The sequence below is a fragment of the Triticum dicoccoides genome, chromosome 2B (assembly GCF_002162155.2).
Source record: "Triticum dicoccoides isolate Atlit2015 ecotype Zavitan chromosome 2B, WEW_v2.0, whole genome shotgun sequence".
Classification (NCBI taxonomy): Eukaryota; Viridiplantae; Streptophyta; class Magnoliopsida; order Poales; family Poaceae; genus Triticum; species Triticum dicoccoides.
This window is the reverse complement of record NC_041383.1, coordinates 587,551,061-587,573,037: the sequence shown is the minus strand read 5'-3', so window position 1 is coordinate 587,573,037 and position 21,977 is coordinate 587,551,061. Positions and strand designations below refer to the sequence as shown.

Here is a 21,977-nt window from a genome sequence, read left to right as displayed (position 1 = left end):
CATCTTTCGTGAGTCTCTGCTTGTTACCGCGCGTTCCTAATCCACTACGATTTGGATATTTGATCCGAGGGGCCTCTGGCCTGATAGCACTAACCATCACGTGGGCATAGTATGGGCGTTCTGCGTCGTGTACATCAGCCGAAGCTTAATAGACGTCAGCGACGGAGCGGCGCGCGCCGGGTTGGACTGGTAAGCTCCTGCCTTTTTAGGGAGGTAGCTAGGTCTGCTCACCGGCCGCCCACGCAACGTGCAGGAGTTCCCGGGGAGATGGCCCATGACCCCTGGGGGCATAGGTTTAGTCCGGCGTGCTGACCTCTCTGTTAAGTCTAGGTCGGGTTGCGGCGTATTGTTTGGCCGAGGCCGGGCATGACCCTGGAAAGTGTGTCCGGCCGAAGTCAATCGAGCGTGGTGGGTAAGTTGGTGCACCCCTGCAGGGAAGAAAACATCTATCGATAGCCTGTCCTACGGTAACGGACACTTGGAGTTGTATCCCGATACATACAACTAGAACTGGATACTTGTGATGAGAACTGGATGGTGATGAGGATTTGATTGTGATGATAACTGGATAGTATGGCTCTGGGATTGCTTTCTCGCAGGGAGTCGAGAAAGGATCTCTGGCCGAGGTTGATAACACTACTACCGCTTTACTTTATGCTACTCTACTCCCTCTTGTTTGCTGCAAGATGGTGGTTTCCAGAAGATGCTAGTCTTCGATAGGACTAGACCTTCTCTTTATTCTGGCATTTCTGCAGCCCAGTCCACATATACAGCCTTCCTTTGATAATGTTGCATATGTAGTGTAGATCCTTGCTTGCGAGTACTTTGGATGAGTACTCACGGTTGCTTTGCTCCCCCTTTTCCCCCTTCTTTCTTCTTTCTGGTTGTTGCAACCAGATGGTGGAGTCCAGGAGCCAGATGCCACCTTTGACGACTGCTGCTACCCCGAGGGTGCCTACTACCACGTGACGGACGCCGACGACCAAGAGTAGTTAGGAGGCTCCCAGGCAGGAGGCCTTGCCTTTTCGATCGTTGTTGTTTTGTGCTAGCCTTCTTAAGGCAAACTTGTCTAACTCATGTCTGTGCTCAGATATTGTTGCTTCCGCTGACTCTTTTGTTTTCGAGCTTATGTATTCGAGCCCTCGAGGCCCCTGGCTTGTAATATAAAGCTTGTATTATTTTAATTTGTGTCTAGAGTTGTGTTGTGATATCTTCCCGTGAGTCCTTGATCTTGATCGTACACATTTGCGTGTATGATTAGTGTACGATTGAATCGAGGGCGTCACAACCTTGTGTAGGTTGCATCTTGGCATGATTTTCATTTCATATCTTGTGATACTTGTTTCCTTTCTCAAAGCATCCCAACGATGATCTCTTGTTGCTAATTGTGATGCCCTTGATGGATGTGTGTTTGGACTTCATTTATATACAATAAGACCATATCTAGCCAAGTGCTATGCTTTCAAGCAAATATCTTATTGGTATATTTATGACTTCCTTGTGTATATCTCGTTCCTTCATGTTGTAACTATTTCGGGTGTACATCCTTCTTTGTAGATATATATCATCATGATTTCGTCTACCTAGAACATTATACACTTGAGAGAAATTACATCTCTAGATGATATCCTTTCTTTCACGTCCACCTTGTCTCTCTTTTGTTATTTCTTTGGTGGCTCCGTGAAAGCTTTTGCCTTGAGTGCGTGTCCTCTATCGTTGCATCTTGTTGCACTCTTGTGTGGTGAAGATTATTTTCCTCTTGCTTATCTTTACGAGGTTTTTGCCATCTTAATTGGTATCCCTCGTCTTGATGAGCCTCCCCTCGTCTATCTTCACCACGGGTTGTCACAAGCATAGGTTCTCTTTTGCTTATTAGTAAGCTTGTGAACCCATTTGCCAGTTGTGTGTGGGAATGATAGGCCTTGCACCATGTGCCTCATTCTTTCAAGACTATGTTGATGCTTAATGCTCATCCTAATCTTAGTCTTCTCAAGTGCTTCGCCATGACTCACATACATCATTTTGATTGAGCCTATTCTTAAGTTGCCTCTTTTACATGTTGCTCAACCATGTGCTTGTTGCAAGCGCTAGGCTTTGTTTCCTATATGCTCACTTGCACTGGATGTGAGTTTCTATTGATTTTGGGGGAGCTATGATCCTATTTTGTGCACTTTGTATTCAAATACAAAAATTCTTATGTGTGCACAAATCATGGGGAGCTTCTCTAGTTTGTTTAGAACACTCCTTTGCGCTTATCATAATGTATTTATTCTTGTGGCATGTAGGATCATTGGTCTAGTTGGTTCAATTGATATCCGTTGATTGCTTGCTTCAATTGGTATCTTTTGATTGCTTGTTTCTCTCTTTGTTATGTCTTTGTGGCATATCATTTTTTTTGCAATCTTTGTGCCTCAATATAGTTTGTCTTCCTCCAAGTATTGTCAGTTGGATATGTGTATTGCATTCCACTCTCTTGTTGAGAAATACACAATTTATGGAGGATCACAATTTATATTGGCCTTCCAAACTTTTCGCCCATTTTGGCAATCAATGCCAATGGGGGAGAAGTTTCAGAGAGTTTTGTGGAGAAGTTTAGAGAGCTATCTCCTCTTGCTTTGGTTTTGTTCCTTAGCTTTTGCATCTCATTCATTGCACTATTATTGCATTGCATGGTGATGTATAATTCCTTATATAAACTCTCTTGAAAGTGATTGTCATCAATTACCAAAATAGGGGAGATTGAAAGAACATGCAGTGCCCCCATGTTTGGTTTTGGTAATTGATGACAATCTCTATGGACTAATGGTTGTCTTGAGTTATATTTGAAGGATCTGTCCATAGGCTTTTCTTGAATTCCATGTGTTGGTTTCAAGGAGTTTATGAGTTGATCAAGGTGCTATTAAGGAATTATCCAAAGATTGGTCATGTGAGTGTTGAGCTTATTGCAAGCATGTCTTGAAGAAGAAGATTGTGTGATCATTCATGTTTACCTTCAAGACATCATCCAAAATAAGAGAGTTGGAAAGATTCAAGGTTGATCAAGACTAAGTCAAAGAATGAATCAAGTTGATCAACACACAAAGCATAGAATATGTACCGAGAGGGATCAAGCGATCCCATGGTATGGTAAGCATGGTCAATTATGCTTTGTGTACTAACCCATGGTCTTCGTGAGAGTTCTTTGTGGGGTTAGGTTGCGGTGTGCAAGTTCAAGTAGGATCATCATGAAGAGATCATATGCTTGAAGCTTGCCGTCCATTGTGGCGACAATGGACTTGTGAAGATGTGCAGAAGAGTGGCTCACCCATAGTGGAGTATGGGGGAGCAATCAACTAGTCTTCTTCGAGCCAATGCAATCAAGAAAGGTGGTCCAACTTGAGGGAGTCAAGATCGTCATCATCTAGCTCAAGTGGACCATGTGCAAGGCAAAGGTTTGCCCTTGATAGGTTTTCTATTTTACCGGTCTCACGGTAGTTGTGGGAGACCGGGTTATAGGATTGATTGTCGTACTATCAAGGGGGGCTCTCGATGAGTTGCTTGATCATATAGTTCGTAGAGAGCTCAAACCATTGCATCCTTGCATCATATTTTTGGTTCTTGTTTGGTTCTTCTCCTTGTGAGATTTGGATCTTATGGTCATTTTTATGACAAGCTCGAGTTCATCGAAAACGGAGTTCGCATGCGTCTTCTATGATGTTTTCGGTGTTGGAGGTTTTACCGGTCTTATCCAAGGAAGGGTTCTCACCATTTTCTTATGGGTATTTTATCATTTGCTTCTTATTGATATTTCTATCAATATTGTGTTATCCCTTGTTGCTAGCTTTCCAACAAACTTGTTTCATCGAATTCGGAGCTCGTATGCGAAAGTTGTGGCTGTTTTGATATTGCCTGTTTTATATAGAGAGGTTGTACCGCCCCATAGAGAGGTTGTACCGGTTGACCGGTACAACCGGTGTTTGGAGCGGTTGTACCGCTCCAGAATTGGTCCGGAGGTTGTACCGGCCATGTACTGCTCTTCCACCGGACTAGCTTCTGTTGTGGTGCGGTTGTTGGGCGGTTGTGGGCCGGTTGTACTGCTTATTGCCTGTTACCGGTTGTACCGGTGCTCATAGCGGTTGTACCGCTCCTATGTTATTCTGCACATAACGGGCAGATTCGTGGGGACCTATTTAAGGGGGTCTTCTTCCCCAATGGTTCCCCATCTCTTGAGCTCGTTTTTGCCCCCATTGTTGACCTTCTTTGAGCTTGCTAACTCTCAATCCCTCCATGGATTCTTGCTAGTTTTTGAGGGAAAAGAGAGAGGAGATCTAGATCCACATTTCCACCAATCACTTTCTCCTCTATGTGAGGGGAACCCCTTGGATCTAATTCTTGGATTTCTTGGTGTTCTCCTTCTTGTTCTTCCTCTCATTTTCCTCCCTAGCATTAGTTGCTTTGGTGGGATTTGGGAGAGAAGGACTTGGGCACTCCGTGTGCCCTTGCCATTGCATTTGGTGCATCGGTTTGAGTTCTCCACGTGATACGTGGAAGTTACAAGTTGAGAAGCTTATTACTCTTGGGTGCTTGGTGCCCTTGAGCTTGTTCCTCTTGGGTGCTTGGGCGCCCTAGACGGTTGGTGGTGTTCGGAGCTCAATCATTGTGGTGTAAAGCTCCGGGCAAGTGTCGGGGTCTCCAATTAGGTTGTGGAGATCGCCCCGAGCAATTTGACGGGTTCCGGTGACCGCCCCCAAGGGTTGCCAAAGTGTACGGGTTCGGTGACCGCCCCCAAGGGTTGCCATTTGTATGGGTTCGGTGACCGCCCTCAAGGGTTCCTTAGTGGAATCACGGCATCTTGTATTGTGCAAGGGCGTGAGGAGATTACGGTGGCCCTAGTGGCTTCTTGGGGAGCATTGTGCCTCCACACCGCTCCAAACGGAGATTAGCATCCGCAAGGGTGTGAACTTCGGGATACATCATCGTCTCCGCGTGCCTCGATTATCTCTTACCCGAGCCCTTTACTTATGCACTTTACTTTGTGATAGTCATATTGTTCTTGTCATATATCTTCCTATCACATAGTTGCTTATCTTGCTTAGCATAAGTTGTTGGTGCACATAGGTGAGCCTAGTTGTTGTAGGTTTTGTGCTTGACAAATTAACCGTTAGGTTTATTCCGCATTTGTTCAAGTCTAAACCGTAAATATTTTAAAACGCCTATTCACCCCCCCTCTAGGCGACATCCACGATCTTTCACCTGGCCGAGCTGCGCCAGCGCGTCCAGCACACACGCCACGCACTCGGTGTTGCCCAGGTCGCCGCGACACTGTAGAGCCCGTACGCGGCGCCGCCGTTGCCCGTGCCGTTGGCGAAGCTGTTGTACGCGTTGCTGGGCGCTGCGTTGGTGATGGAGGCAAGGAGCGACTTGAGGTTGCCCTCGTAGGGGGTCCCCGGCTGGTACTTGTACGTTGAGCACCCCGAGTAGATGAACATGCCGGTGTCTGCCCCCGTAAACGCAGTGCCGGGGCCGATCACAAGCAGGACGATGGCGGCGGCGGCTGATACGTCTCCAACGTATCTATAATTTTTGATTGTTCCATACTATTATATTATCTGTTTTGGATGTTTAATGGGCTTTAATATGCTCTTTTATATTATTTTTGGGACTAACCTATTAACCGGAGGCCTAGTGCCAGTTTCAGCTTTTTTTTTGCCTATTTTAGAGTTTCGCAGAAAAGGAATACCAAATGGAGTCCAAATGGAATTAAACCTTTGCGATGATCTTTCTTAGACCGAAAGCAATACACAAGACTTGGAGTTGAATTCTGGAATGCCACGAGGCGGCCACGAGGAACGAGGGCGCGCCCAGGGGGGTAGGCGCGTCCCCCACCCTCATGCGCCCCTCGTAGCTCCACCGACGTACTTCTTTCGCCTATATATACTCTTATACCCTAGATCGATCAGAGAGAGCCACGAAACCACTTTTCCACTGCCGCAACCTTTTGTACCCGTGAGATCCCATCTTGGGGCCTTTTCCGGTGATCTTCCCGAGGGGGAATCGATCATGGAGGGCTTCTACATCAACACCATTGCCTCTCCGATGAAGCGTGAGTAGTTTACCACAGACCTTTGGGTCTATAGTTATTAGCTAAATGTCTTCTTCTCTCTCTTTGATTCTCAATACAAAGTTCTCCTCGATGTTCTTGGAGATCTATTCGATGTAATACCTTTTTGCGGTGTGTTTGCCGAGATCCGATGAATTGTGGATTTATGAACAAGATTATTTATGAATATTATTTGGTTCTTCTCTGAATTCTTATATGCATGATTTGATATCTTTGCAAGTCTCTTCGAATTATCGGTTTAGTTTGGCCTACTAGATTGATCTTTCTTGCAATGGGAGAAGTGCTTAGCTTTGGGTTCAATCTTGCGGTGTCCTTTCCCAGTGATAGTAGGGGCAGCAAGGCACGTATTGTATTGTTTCCATCGAGGATAAAAAGATGGGGTTTATATCATATTGCTTGAGTTTATCCCTCTACATCATGTCATCTTGCTTAATGTGTTACTCTGTTCTTATGAACTTAATACTCTAGATGCATGCTGGATAGCGGTCGATGTGTGGAGTAATAGTAGTAGATGCAGAATCATTTCGATCTACTTGACACGTACATGATGCCTATATTCATGATCATTGCCTTAGATATCTTCATAACTATGCGCTTTTCTATCAGTTGCTCGGCAGTAATTTGTTCACCCACCGTAATACATGCTATCTTGAGAGAAGCCACTAGTGTAACCTATGGCCCCCGGGTATCTTTCTTATTATAGTGCATCTCTTTTATTTACATCGCATCTCGTTTACTATTTTGCAATCTTTACTTTTCAATCTATACAACAAAAATACCAAAAATATTTACTTTACTATCTTTATTAGATCTCACTTTTGCGAGTGATCGTGAAGGGATTGACAACCCTTTTATCATGTTGGTTGTAAGGTTCTTGATTGTTTGTGCATGTACTAGGTGACTTGTGTGTTGTCTCCTACTAGATTGATACCTTGGTTCTCAAAACTGAGGGAAATACTTACGCTACTTTGCTGCATCGCCCTTTCCTCTTCAACGAAAAACCAACGCATGCTCAAGAGGTAGCAAGAAGGATTTCTGGTGTCGTTGTTGGGGAGATCTACGCCAAGTCAAAACATACGAAGTACCCATCATAAACTCTTCTCCCTCGCATTACATCATTTGCCATTCGCCTCTTGTTTTCCTCTCCCTCACTTCTAAAACGATTTTCGAAAACATTTTCCTTTTCTTCGCCCCTTTTCTGTTTGTCTCTTTTTGCTTGCTTCTTGTGCGTTAGTGTGTTAGATCGTTTGTTTCACCTTCATGGCTAGTCCTCCTATCATTGTTAATACTCCCGGTAATTAAGTTCTTAATTTTAAACAAAGGGAGGGAGAAAACCTAAAAGATGCTTGGTACAGAATTTGCAATGCTCAAAATAGATCTACTAGAAAGCAATCTACTTCCGTTCTTCTTCGCATTTTTACGTAGGCGTCACTCCTTGGAATAGATATGTTCTTGACACCATTACCGGAGGGAATTTCTTGGGAAGCCTACTTTTGATTCTTATAGTACTATGATAGATTTGTTAGGCCCACCACCTCTTTTGGTCAATGAAACTATTTTAACTTTGGAACATGTGATGCAAAGACTTGATATTATTGAAAAATAAAATTTACACTATAGAGTTAATCAAAAATTTGGATAAAAAGATCCACAAGCAAATTACCCAATACGGATCTAAGGTAGGAGTTACTCTGAAATTTTTTAGGGAAAAGGAAGCCATAGTTAATGAGAAGATAGATCAAGACTCCACTAGAATTGATAAACTCGAAGATATTATTACCAACTTGGGGACCGCTTTTTCTACCGTTAAAAATACCTCAAATTCTCCTCCTACCAAAGTTGCCAAGTTTATCTATATTCCTAAAAATAAGGGTGAATCTTCTAGTAAGGAAAATGAAGACCTCAAATCAATAACTGTTCACCCCAGCTTTTTCGATATCATTAAGGAACCTTTTGCTACAAATGAATTTCTTGATTTCTTGCCTAGGAGTTTGATCATTAACAAAAACAAAGAACATCCTAGGGGTTATGTGTGTTCAATTGAAGAATTGCGTACCAAAAATGGCAATACCTAGATCTATTCTTGCTTTTATGCCTAGCTAGGGGCGTTAAATGATATCGCTTGTTGGGAGGCAACCCAATTTTATTTTTGTTCTTTGCTTTTTGTTCCTGTTTAGTAATAAATAATTCATCTAGATTCTGTTTAGATGTGGTTTTATGTTTTAATTAGTGTTTGTGCCAAGTAGAACCAATAGGATCTTCCTGGGTGATAGTTGTTTGATCTTGCTGAAAAAGACAAAAACTTTGCGCTCACGAAAATAATTGTTAAAATTCACCAGAACATGATAAAATGCTAATTCGTTTTGCAGAAGATTAATATATAAATTATCCAGGTTTTTCTAGTTTTTCAGAATGTTTGGAGTTCCATAAGTATTCGAATAAATCAGATTGCTATAGACTGTTCTGTTTTTGACAGATTCTGTTTTTCGTGTGTTGTTTGCTTATTTTGATGAATCTATGAGTAGTATCGGGGGGTATGAACCACAGAGAAGTTGGAATATAGTAGGTTTAACACTAATATAAATAAATAATGAGTTCATTACATTACCTTAAAGTGGTGGTTTATTTTCTTATACTAACGGAGCTCATGAGATTTTCTGTTGAAGTTTTCTGTTGTGAAGTTTTCAAGTTTTTGGGTAAAGATTTGATGGATTTTGAAATAAGGAGTGGCAAGAGCCTAAGCTTGGGGATGCCCAAGGCACCCCAAGGTAAATTCAAGGACAACCAAAAGCCTAAGCTTGGGGATGCCCCGGAAGGCATCCCCTCTTTCGTCTTCGTCTATCGGGATCTTTACTTGAGGCTATATTTTTATTCACCACATGATATGTATTTTGCTTAGAGCGTCTTGTATGATTTGAGTCTTTGCTTTTTAGTTTACCACAATAATCCTTGCTGTACACACCTTTTGGCAGAGACACAGATGAATCGGAATTTATTAGAATACTCTATGTGCTTCACTTATATCTTTTGAGCGAATTTTGCTCTAGTGCTTCACTTATATCTTTTTAGAGCACGGTGGTAGTTTTACTTTATAGAAATTATTGATCTCTCATGCTTCACTTATATTATTTTGAGAGTCTTTTAGAACAACATGGTAATTTTCTTTGGCTATAAAATTAGTCCTAATATGATGGGCATGCAAGATGGATATAATAAAAACTTTCATATAAATTGCATTGCATACTATGAGAAGTTTGATTCCTTATGATTGTTTTGAGATATGAAGATGGTGATATTAGAGTCATGCTAGTTGAGTAGTTGTGAATTTGAGAGATACTTGTGTTAAAGTTTATGATTCCCGTAGCATGCACGTATGGTGAACCGTTATGTCATGAAGTCGATGATTTATTTTTTGATTGTCTTCCTTATGAGTGGCGGTCGGGGACGAGCGATGGTATTTTCCTACCAATCTATCCCCCTTGGAGCATGCACGTAGTACTTCGTTTTGATAACTAATAGATTTTTGCAATAAGTATGTGAGTTCTTTATGACTAATGTTGAGTCCATGGATTATACGCACTCTCACCCTCCCACCATTGCTAGTCTCTCTAGTACCGCGCAACTTTCGCCGGTACCATAAACCCACCATTTACCTTCCTCAAAACAACCACCATACCTACCTATTATGACATTTCCATAGCCATTCCGAGATATATTGCCATGCAACTTTCCACCGTTCCGTTTATTATGACACACTTCATCATTGTCATATTGCTTTGCATGATCGTGTAGTTGACATCATACTTGTGGAAAAACCACCTTCATAATTCTTTCATACATGTCACTCTTGATTCATTGCACATCTCGGTACACCGTCGGAGGCATTCACATAGAGTCATATTTTGTTCTAAGTATTAAGTTGTAATTCTTGAGTTGTAAGTAAATAAAAGTGTGATGATCTTCATTATTAGAGCATTGTCCTAGTGAGGAAAGGATGATGAAGACTAGGATTCCCCCACAAGTCGGGATGAGACTCCGGACAAAAAAAAAGAGGCCATAAAAAAGGGAAGAAAGGCCCAAATAAAAAAAATGAGAGAAAAAGCGAGAAGGGGCAATGCTACTATCCTTTTTCCACACTTGTGCCTCAAAGTAGCACCATGATCTTCACGATAGAGAGTCCCTTATGTTGTCACTTTCATATACTAATGAGAATCTTTCATTTTAAGAACTTGGCTTGTATATTCCAATGATGGGCTTCCTCAAAATGCCTTAGGTCTTCGTGAGCAAGCGAGTTGGATGCACACCCACTTAGTTTCTTTTTGAGCTTTCATACACTTATAGCTCTAGTGCATCCGTTGCATGGCAATCCCTACTCACTCACGTTGTTATCTATTGATGGGCATCTCCATAGCCCGTTGATATGCCTAGTTTATGTGAGACTATCTTCTCCTTTTTGTCTTCTCCACAACCACCATTCTATTCCACCTATAGTGCTATGTCCATGGCTCACGCTCATGTATTGCGTGAAGATTGAAAAAGTTCGAGAGCATCAAAAGTGTGAAACAATTGCTTGGCTTGTCATCGGGGTTGTGCATGATTTTAATATTTTGTGTGATGAAGATAGAGCATAGCCAGACTATATGATTTTGTAGGGATAGCTTTATTTGGCCATGTTATTTTGAGAAGGCATTATTGCTTTATTAGTATGCTTGAAGTATTATTATTTTTATGTCAATACTAAACTTTTGTTTTGAATCTTTCGGATCTGAACATTCATGCCACAATAAAAAAAATTACATTGATAATTATGTTAGGTAGCATTCAACATCAAAAATTCTGTTTTTATCGTTTACCTACTCGAGGACGAGCAGGAATTAAGCTTGGGATGCTTGATACGTCTCCAACGTATCTATAATTTTTTATTGTTCCATGCTATTGTATTATCTGTTTTGGATGTTTAATGAACTTTAATATGCTATTTTATATTATTTTTGGGACTAACCTATTAACCGGAGGCCGAGTGCCAGTTTCTGTTTTTTTGCCTATTTTAGAGTTTCGCAGAAAAGGAATATAAAACGGAGTCCAAACAGAATGAAACCTTCGCAATGATCTTTCTTGGACCAAAAGCAATCCAGAAGACTTGGAGTTGAAGTCTAGAATGCCACGAGGCAGGAGGGCGCGCCCAAGGGGGTAGGTGCGCCCCCACCCTCGTGGGCCCCTCATAGCTCCACCGACGTACTTCTTTCGCCTATATATACTCTTATACCCTAGATTGATCAGAGAGAGCCAGGGAACCACTTTTCCACCGCTGCAACCTTCTGTACCCGTGAGATCCCATCTTGGGGCCTTTTCTGACGATCTGCCAGAGGGGGAATCTATCATGGAGGGCTTCTACATCAACACCATTGCCTCTCCAATGAAGCGTGAGTAGTTTACCATAGACCTTTGGGTCCATAGTTATTAGCTAGATGGCTTCTTCTCTCTCTTTGATTCTCAATACAAAGTTCTCCTCGATGTTCTTGGAGATCTATTCGATGTAATACTCTTTTGCGGTATGTTTGCCGAGATCCGATGAATTGTGGATTTATGAACAAGGTTATCTATTAATACTATTTGGTTCTTCTCTGAATTCTTATATGCATGATTTGATATCTTTGCAAGTCTCTTCGAATTATCGATTTAGTTTAGCCTACTAGATTGATCTTTCTTGCAATGGGAGAAGTGCTTAGCTTTGGGTTCAATCTTGCGGTGTCCATTCCCAGTGATAGTAGGGGCAGCAAGGCACGTTGTATTGTTGCCATCGATGATAAAAAGATGGGGTTTATATCATATTGCTTGAGTTTATCCCTCTACACCATGTCATCTTGCTTAATGCGTTACTCTGTTCTTATGAACTTAATACTCTAGGTGCATGCTGGATAGCGGTCGATGTGTGGAGTAATAGTAGTAGATGCAGAATCGTTTCGATCTACTTGACATAGACGTGATGCCTATATTCATGATCATTGCCTTAGATATCTTCATAACTATGCGCTTTTCTATCAATTGTTCGGCAGTAATTTGTTTACCCACCGTAGTACATGCTAGCTTTAGAGAAGCCACTAGTGAAACCTATGGCCCCTGGGTCTCTTTCTTATTATATTGCATCTCTTTTATTTAAATCGCATCTCATTTACTATTTTGCAATCTTTACTTTCCAATCTATACAACAAAAATACCAAAAGTATTTACTTTACTATCTTTATTAGATCTCACTTTTGCGAGTGACTGTGAAGGGATTGACAACCCCTTTATCGCGTTGGTTGCAAGGTTCTTGATTGTTTGTGCAGGTACTAGGTGACTTGTGCGTTGTCTCCTACTGGATTGATACCTTGGTTCTCAAAACTGAGGAAAATACTTACGCTACTTTGCTGCATCACCCTTTCCTCTTCAAGGGAAAACGAACACATGCTTAAGAGGTAGCAGCAGCGGGCCCACTGCGGAGTTGGTTGCGAAGGCGCATGGCCGACAATGGCGAGACGAACTTGCACATGCACGCTCGCGTGTTTGTCCTGGTTTCGATGGCAGTGGTGACCGGGGGAGTGGCCAGTGTCCTGAGAGTGAAGAGAAGGTGATGGGGAGGACGCAGAATAAATGCGACCTTTTTGGTTATGTTGTGCGAGGATTCCTGGTGTGCGAGGCCGTCTCCAGATTTATACACATGTCGACTCTCAGGGACGAGACGACGGTGGCTCCTCCAGCACTCCTGGTCACGTTTGGGTCGAACGAATCTGTCTGATCTCCTGGTTAGTCTGCAGGTGGGACTACCCGTGGGCATCCCACCTCATTCCAGCTGATCCTACTACGAATTCGTGTGAAATATCGGGTAGCCCACATGCATTAAGCGGGTGGAAGTGGGAACCCATCATCCCACTTGAAAACAATTCATCCTGTGTTTGCTTTCCATCCCGTGGCCGCGACGCTAAACCGCATGAACGTCCTGTCGGAGGCGCTCCCCTTCATCCAGCGATTCAAGGGCAAGACGGTGGTGGTGAAGTATGGCGGTGTAGCCATGAAGTCATCGGGGTTGCAACCATGATGTCGTCGGAGTTGCAGGCATCGGTGATCCGCGACCCGGTCCTCCTCTCCTATGTTGGCCCACGCCCCGTGCTCGTGCACGACTGCGGTCTGGAGATAAATTCCTGGATGCAGCACGTTGACGTCGAGTCGGTGCTGGTTGGCAAGGTCAAGAAGCAGCTCATCTCCCTCATCAGCCTTGCCGGCACCAGCGTCATCAGCCTCTGCGGCAAGGACACACACCTCCTCATCGCGCCCCCCTCCCCCGAGCCGCAGCCCTCGAGTTCGTCGGCGAGGTGACGTGCGTAGAGCCTCCGTGCTCCACCCAATCATCGCATCCGGACATATCTCGGTGATCGTCACCGTGGCCGCCGATGAGACCTGCCTACAACATCAACGCTAACAATGTGAACGGGGAGATCGAAACTGCCATAGCACCGAGAAGATGTTGCTGATCACTGACATGTCCGGCATACTCGCGGACCGGGATGACCCCGGGAACCTGGTGAAGGAGATTGACATTGCCGGTGTACGACAGATGGTGGACGAGGGGAAGCTGGGTGGGGGCATGATACCCAAGGTGGAAAGCTACGTGCGGGGGCTGGGACTACAGGAGACCTCGCCATTGTGTGCGGATGGGGTAGAGGCTGCGAGGCAGGGGAGGTCGGGAAGGTACTGCAAGGCGGAATAGGAGGTGACACACCGGCGGCGGCTGCGCCACGGCGCCTCCTCTGTTCAGTCCTCCCTGTCCACGCACGAGAGTGACATGGCGCTGCTAGATTAAGTGGGATTCCAATGGGCTAATGGGGCTAGCCCACCTAATTTTCTTCTTGTCCAATGAGAGCCCATTAAGCCAGTTTAAGTGGGATGAAATGGCTAATCCCACTTAGTTCCACTCCCGGTCTGAATGCAGCTATCACACATGAAATAATAGCTCGTAGCACTAGTTTTTCTTCTTGCAAGTTCATATTTGAGCATAGAAACTTCAATTTTAAGGCTCATAATCTCGCAGAGTATGCATGTAATCTTCTCTTAGGTAAGCATGTTTGGTTGGGCAATCCTCATAACCTAACTCTTGTACCTATGGACATTACTTTGATTCAATAAAGTTTCGACATTACTAAAAAAAACTTAGTGCAACTCCTATCGGGCGACCCATTTCCTCCGCTAGCGTCCGTTTGGGTCGGCGCGGACAGAAAAAGCGGCCCAATGCGCCGACCCAAACGGATGCGTGTCCGCTTGGCGTCCGCATGGCGACCCATTCCTGGCCCAATTTTAAGCCGGATTTGCGTCGGCGCGGACACGATACGGACGCCGCACGCCTACTCCTCTCCCGGGCCCGCCGGTCGATGGCAGCCACCACCATTTCCTCCCATTTCTCCCCAAAACCCTCCCGCCCGTGCGCCCCGCCCCACACCCTCCATGGACGACGCCATCAACCTCGACGCCGCCGCCGGCCTCGCCTCCCTCGCCTCGTCCGGCGCCGCTGCCTCGTCCGGCAAAGGCAATCCTCGTGCCCCGTGCAAGACCGCCGCCGTGGCCAAGCCAAAGAAGCCGCTGACGCCCGCACATCGGGCAAGAGAGTCGGCCAAGAGGAAGGATCGGAGGCACGCGCGCGGACGCGAGGGATGAGGCCGCCGCGCAGGCCGCCATCATCGCCGCCGTGCAGCAGGAGGTCACCAACGCCCGCATCGCGGCGGCAATGAGGGAGGCGCCCTACATGCTAGGGTCAAACCCTAGCCAGCACAGCCTCCTCAACGCCGCCGTCGCCGCGGCCAACACCGGCTCATCGGCGTTTCCCCGGATGGTGCTGCCCGACTCGCCCCGCGCGTCGGCTTGCAACCCGATGCCCGACTTCCATGTGTACCCGCATGCCTCCTGCCTCTCCGGGGAGTGTTCGACCGATGTGAGCGTGGTCGCGCCTTCCATGCCCGCGCCCATCGACCTCAATGCCACCCCGGTGGCCGATGGCTCGTCACCCGGCGATGCGAGGAAACGCGCGCGGCAGACGCCGGCCGGCGTGCTCCAGACGCCCGCAACCTGTTCAAGGGAATGCCGTCCGCCGTCGACAAGGACTACATGCAGAACCTCATCTTTGAGGGCGGTGTGCCGGCCACTGGCTATGATCCCGACGAGACACAAAGCCAGGACGGTCGTGGGCTGTTCACGCCGGCCGCTGGCTATGATCCCGACCAGGCGTCCTTCCTGCGTGATCAGGTCGGCATCGACCTGGACGGCTTCCCACTCGACCACGAGTTCCCGGACGACTACGGGCTAGAGGAAGAGGACGAGTGTGACATCGAAGTGCCTTTGCTCGAGGACGAGCTCGCCAACCAAGCCGCCGTTCCTAAGCCTAAGTGCAAGAGCAAGCTCACGAAGTCATACACGGCTGCCGAGGACAAGCTTCTTTGCGAGTGCTGGTGAGACATTGGACAAGACCCCAAGACGGGCGTCGAACAAAAGCATTCAACCTTTTGGATTCATGTCCATCGAGAGTTTCATGAGCGCAAGAAATTTCCGCCTTACCAATTTGTGAGCACGCGTGGGTGGGTGTCCATTTCCAAGCGATGGAGGGTGATACAACAAGAGTGCAACAAGTTTTGTGCCACTCTTGAGAGCGTCAAGGCCCGTCCCGTGAGCGGCATCGGCATGCAAGACATGGTATGCTAGCAAGCCACCCTCTTTTGTGTCATCAAGTTCATGCTTGCGTGTTCATTTGCATATCATTTGCCCATATGCTTGCATGGAAACATTTTTTAGGCATTTCAAGCTTTGGAGGCATTCAAGGTTCAACACAATGGCAAGTGCTTCAACCTCTCCCATTGCTTTCGGGTCATCAAGGACGAGGAGAAGTTCAAGGCGCAATATGCCGCCCTCAAGTCGCGAGGGAGGAAGCAAGCCGTGGAGGAGGTTGGGGAGGGCGAGCCGGCACGGCCGCGGGGGAAGACCAACTCCAAGAAGGAGGACAAATGGGATGCGGCATCCAACGCCTTGATCGCAAGCGTGGAGGGCATGATGAATAAGAAGGACTCAAGGAAGGAGGAGCGCCGGTGTTTCAAAGAAGAGCAAATGAACGCCTTCATGGAGATCCAAAGGAGGAGGCTTGAGATGGACGCGGAGATGCAAGCCAAGCAGCTTGAGATGGAGGCAGAGAAGCAAGCCAAGATGCTAGAGATCAAGGTCGCCAACGCCAAGACCAAGGCGAAAGAAGTGGTGCTCGCGAGCATGATGACCGGGGTGGAGATTATGAAGGTGGATCTCAACACCGTGTTGCCAAGGAAGAGGCCGTGGTTCGAGAAGATGCAGGCCGACATGCTCAAGTTCGACGACGAGTGATCTATGGCGGCGAGCGCCATCTTTTTTGTATGCCGGCAGGTGTGCCGGCATGACCACGGGGGCCGCGATGGCGTGGTCGAACTCAAGTCCCACCCTTTTTTGTGTGTTGGCATGTGTGTCGGCCGGCTGACGAGTGCATCAGCATGAACTGTGGTGATATTTTCTGAAGCCGGCGTTGTATGCCGGCGCTGGCATGGTGCTGTCATGAGACATGACCGCTGGCATGATCAGTCGCGGGCCTTTTAAGTTGAGTGCGGACATGAAATGGGTCGGCTCGTTGGACGCACTACCGACCTAAATGCAAAACCGGGCGAACGTCGGGCGGGCGGACGACCCAAACAGACAAAAATGCGAACAAATGCACTGTCCGTTTGTGTCGGCCCGTTGGAGTTGCTCTTAGTTCCACTCCCACTTAGTTCCTACTACTACTAGTACTACTACTACTACTACTACTACTACTCTGTTCCACCTCGCCGGCGTCGATCCGGCCGATTCCTCACCCTCCGGCGGCCGCTCCGGCGACGGGAGGGCCAGGAGTCGACGGATCACATCGTGTATATAGCGTAGGGAGTAGTGGTGTGGCTGCCGGCGGCGCGGAGAAGATGGCGGCGGCGTCGGAGAGCTTTTGGTGGGCAGCTTCCCTCTCCGCCGCTCTGTTTGCTCCGGTGGAGCACCGTGGCGGCCCTGTTGCCCCTTGCGCGGCTGCGGCTCGGCGGAGCTGCGGTGCGCGGTGCCCCCGCGTCGGTGGCTGAGTGATGGCGGTCCCGACTTTTGAAGGTTTCGAAGGCGTGGTTGCAGTTGACCAAGCTGCCGTCGCCGTTTGCTGTGCAAGGTGGAGGTGCTCAGGCACCAAGGAGCGTCGACTTCCTGGTCGCAAGGAGCGTATGGAGGAGAAGCAACGGGTTTCGCCAGCGTAGCGGCTTGCTCGGTGGAGACGACGACAGGGCTCGGATGGACTTTAATGTAATTTTCCTTTTTTCTGGGCTTATCTGTAAGATACTTGGTTAATGCAATCAGGTCCTTCTCCGCAAAAAAAATTAGATAGGACCGGTGACAGGGAACGATCGGCTTTGGTTCTGCTTTACTAGCAGCTGGCGGGCGATAAGATAGCAGCATGGCCATGGCATGCATGGTCATGGTGCGAACATATTTCTTGTACGTACAATTGGACGATAGATAGCGCTGGTGCCGTTTTGACGAGTGCACTGTCGTAATGCTACGTCCCTTCCAGTTATCATCAGTCAGTTTATTAGAGCAATTTGAATGAGGCGATCCATTTCGTCTGCCCGCATTCGTTTGGGTCGGCACGAACAGAAAAGGCGGCCCAACACGCCGGTCCAAACGAACGTGCGTCCGCTTTCGTCCGCCTGCCGACCCATTCCCGGTCCATCTTTTAGCCGGATTTGCGTCGGCGCGGACACAAGACGGACACGCGCGCCCTCTCTTCTTTCCACGCGTCCACAACCTCCACCGCCTGCTTCGTGGCCGACGCCGCCGGCCATTTTCTTCGATGAAAAAGGATACATAGATAGTTCTTGCGTACACAGATAAACAAAAAGATCAACTACTCGTCGGTTTCCGACTCTGACTCGGTAATGTCCTCCTCCGACGCCTGAATATAGGCGTCAGCAGCATGCTCGTCCGCGAAGTCCCACCCCGATGTTTCTCGCAGCCTCAGTCTCATTTGAGCGGCCAGCTTCCGCGCACGCTTGCCCTCGCGATAGGCGGCTCGCTCCGTCCTACTGGCCTTCCTCTCCATCCCCCTCTGCCCATAGAACTGACGTTCGTCGACAATGTCCTGCGGGAAGCGTTCGCGCAACACCACCAAGGCTTGCACGTCCATCTCGGCGATGGCGAGTCGACGCATCCGCCTCCGATGGACGCGACGATCCTCGTCAGTGAAAAGCCGCGGGAGAGGCGCCAGATCCTGCGCCCGCTGGCTTGACACGTCAAGAAAATTCATCTCCCGACTCGGCCGCCGGAGACGCCACGCCGCCGCGTCGTACGCGCGGGCCGCCTGCTCAGCGGTGTCGAAGGTGCCGAAGATGAGCCGTTTCTCGCCAAACAAGATCTCGGCGGAGAAGGCGACGGAGGGGCGCTCGTGGACTCCGCGGAAATCCAAAGCGTTGAGGATGCGCATCGACATGGTGGCGCACAGGCGGTGAGGCTACTGAGAGGGGGCGAGACGAGTGGGCGACGGCGGCAGACTGAGTGTGGAGGGAGTGGAGGGAGCGCCATCCTTATAACGAGCGCCGGCCGTGGCGCGCCAAAATGCGCGCGCGAACATTTCCCGCGCTCTGGAGCGCCAAAGCCAGCGCACGTTAGGCCGCTGGCATGATCTAAAGCGCGCGCGGTCATGAAATGGGTCGACGCGTTGGGCGCGCTGCCGACCCAAAACTAAAAGAAAGCGGACGACAGGCAGGCGGTCGACCCAAATTGACAAAAAGCGGACAAAAGCGCCGTCCGTTTGGGTCGGCCCTTTAGAGTTTTTTTTGAACGTTGGCAGTAGAGCTGCCAAATTCATTGATCAGAAGAAGTGTTACAAGAGCCCTCCGAAGAGGAAAGCACAACAAGGGCTGATGCAAAAAGAAAAGAAAGAGAAATGCCGACACCATCACAAACCCAAGCACCACCAAACAAGACATGCACATCAACGGAATCCATTGTTGGGTCTCCAAGGTAACGCCTCCAAGGAGAAAGTGATGTCGAGGACAACACCGTTACCCGATCTGGCTAAGCCAAATCTTAGGTTTTCACCCAGAGACCGCAAGCTATGAGGTAAGAAGAACAAACGAGCTCCACGGCGATACCTCCAAGGAGGAAGACGACATCCGTAGACGCCGCTACCGTCGGCACTGACAAGATCAATGCGGATTTTCATCCGAAGCTGAATCTTCCACCAAACTGGATCCGAGGCCTACCAGCGCCACTGGACAGAGCAAGGCCATGCATACACTACCAGGAACGGACTTGCCACTGCCGCTCGCAGAAACTCGGCGAACACGATCCAACCTGGCTGGGCTGCCCCGCCGCACGCAGACCTGGGCGAGCAAAACCAGATCCGGCCATCCCCTGCCTCCGTGCGCAGAACCTGGGCGAGGATCCGCACCGCAGCGCACAGGAAGAGCCGAGAAATGAACCGAGCTTAGCCGGCTCGCACCGCAGCGCGCCGAAACTGGGCAAACACCACGCCAAACTGACCGCCTCGCACCGCCGCGCGCAAGGTCAGGACCAACCGAGCTGGATCTGGTCTGCCTGGAACCTACTCTGCACCATAGTCGCTGCACGGCGCCGCTACTCCATGAGCAGGACGTGGACATGCTTGGCAAGGAGGCCCCACCAGCACTCGCCGGCCACACCGAACAACCACCACCAACGCGTCCTCGGGCAGCAAAATCCGGCGACGGGAACATCAGATCGACGACCACGGCAAGGTCCGCACCTCACGCGCAAACCTGCCCCGGCCCCGACGCCCGCCCTAGCGCCCCGCGCCCACCGCGCCAGCCAAGCTCCCCGGCGCCCGCTCACCGCGCACCCTGCGCGTTGCCGACGCCAGCTCGCCGCGCACGCCGCAGCCTGCTCACCGCGCGCGCAGCACCCACCACTGCCTGCTCACCGCGCGCGCAGCACCCCCACGCCTCTCCTTGACCGAGCGCCCCCGCACCGCCCGGACCTCACGAGATGGAAGAAAAGGAAGGCCTCGCCGCCGCCGACGCCGCGCGGGCTTTGCCCGGCGGCGCTTGCCGGCGACGGCGAGGAAGGGGGTGGATCTGGGAGGGACTTGAGCGGCGGCTAGGGTTGCGCTCGGGTCGCCCGCGGGGTGGGGCGACACGAGCGAGTTCTGTCGGCCCGTTAGAGTTGCTCTTAAGGCGATTGCGATTCGGTGACTGGCGCGACGCTCCACGGTGCTTCTACACCGTCGGCACAGGACGACGGGGTCTGGAGTTTGCGCATTTTTCTTTCCTGTTATAACGAGCAACTGTCAGATCATCCCCAGCCGACCCACACGACACGAGCACCTGCGCCACTTTTCTTTGTCCATGATTGATAGTACCGGTACAAGTAGTATGGTGGTTACGCGATTCCGGCGGATACTTCGTTGGAAATTGGCCGTGGTTGGCTGTGCCAAGCCTACGGCAGCAGGGCTCGTACGGGTGATCAACTCCACAAACGGTCAATTGCAACAAGGTATGATTGCATATATTGTAACAAGTTTGAGACTCTGGAACACTGCCTCCTTTTGTGCCACTATGTTAAAGAAATCTGGGCTGAGCTTAAAAAGTGTTTTAACTTGTCTTTAAAACTAAAAAGCTTTGTCCATATACAACAATGGCTTCTGGATTGGATTTCTAGTGCCTCAGATTTACATGCACTGATCCTTGCTGTGGCGATTTGGCATATATGGGAGAACCGGAACAATATAAGAAATGGTGAAAAAATGTCTCATCCTTCACGTGTGGCAGGCAAGATCAAAGCTTATGTCGATTTCATCTTATTGCACAATTTCAGGTGGGCTGGCTCCAATAGGCGTGAGCACCAGGTGTCAATCCCGAAGTGGTCTCCGCCGCCGGCTGAGTCGGTCAAGGTCAATGTTGATGCTGCGATTTTTGCCCAGACTAAACGCATGGGCATTGGTGTTGTGATCCGAAATCATCTAGGTCAGGTGCTGGCAGCAAACAGAGGGTTTATTCATCATGTTGATAATCCGGAGCTGGGTGAAGCTATTGCAATGCGCCATGCGTTGTTTTTTGCTGAAGATTCCGGTTTCCAGAAAATCCTTGTGGAGACAGATTGTACCAGTTTGATCAACAAAATTAAGAGTAAAATGGATGACAGGTCTCACACAGGTGCTGTAATTTTTGATATTAAGAGTAGGGCTCCAAGGTTCTTATCCTGTTGTTTTACTCATGTTAGTCGAAGTTGTAATGAGGCAGCTCATGTTCTAGCAAAGTCTGCTGAACATGATGAAGGGTCATGCTGGTTTAATGTATCTCCTGAAGTTATCAGGAATATAGTTTGTACTGAACAGTTCTGAAATGTATGAAGAGGCTGCCCATTATCTCTCAAAAAAAAACTTTTTTCTTCTTTACAGGTCAGTAGCGACGAGATCAATTAAAGTAAAATAGGTATAACTTAAATTTGTGGGGAGGTCAATCAAAAAACCATGACTCAATTAAAGATCCAATTGTAACTTCAATTTCAATTTGACCTCCTCTCATGTCTGGATGAGGTCAATTAAAAAAAACATGACTCAATCAAAGATCCAACTGATCCCCACGCCTGTATTGCAAGTACACAGTCACGAATAACCCTTCTTATTTTCCTGTTTGTTTCCTTTTGGAAAAAAATAAGTGAACGATTTCATATGTCATGGCATTTATTTAACATTGTGCAAACAAACTTTTAGTCTTATATTAACATTTTTTGAAATGTTATGGGGTTCTTTTTAATGGCACAAACATTTCTTTTAAAGTTGAGTGGGCAA

General features: G+C 48.0%; 2 pseudogenes; one reads left to right on the top strand and one right to left on the bottom strand.

Moving 5' to 3' along the window:
* The window catches only part of LOC119361030, a 27,910-nt pseudogene extending 21,082 nt beyond the window's left edge, over positions 1 to 6,828 (bottom strand).
* Positions 6,829 to 12,713: 5,885 nt separating this feature from the next.
* On the top strand, positions 12,714 to 13,847 carry LOC119361029 (annotated as a pseudogene).
* Positions 13,848 to 21,977: the final 8,130 nt, after the last annotated feature.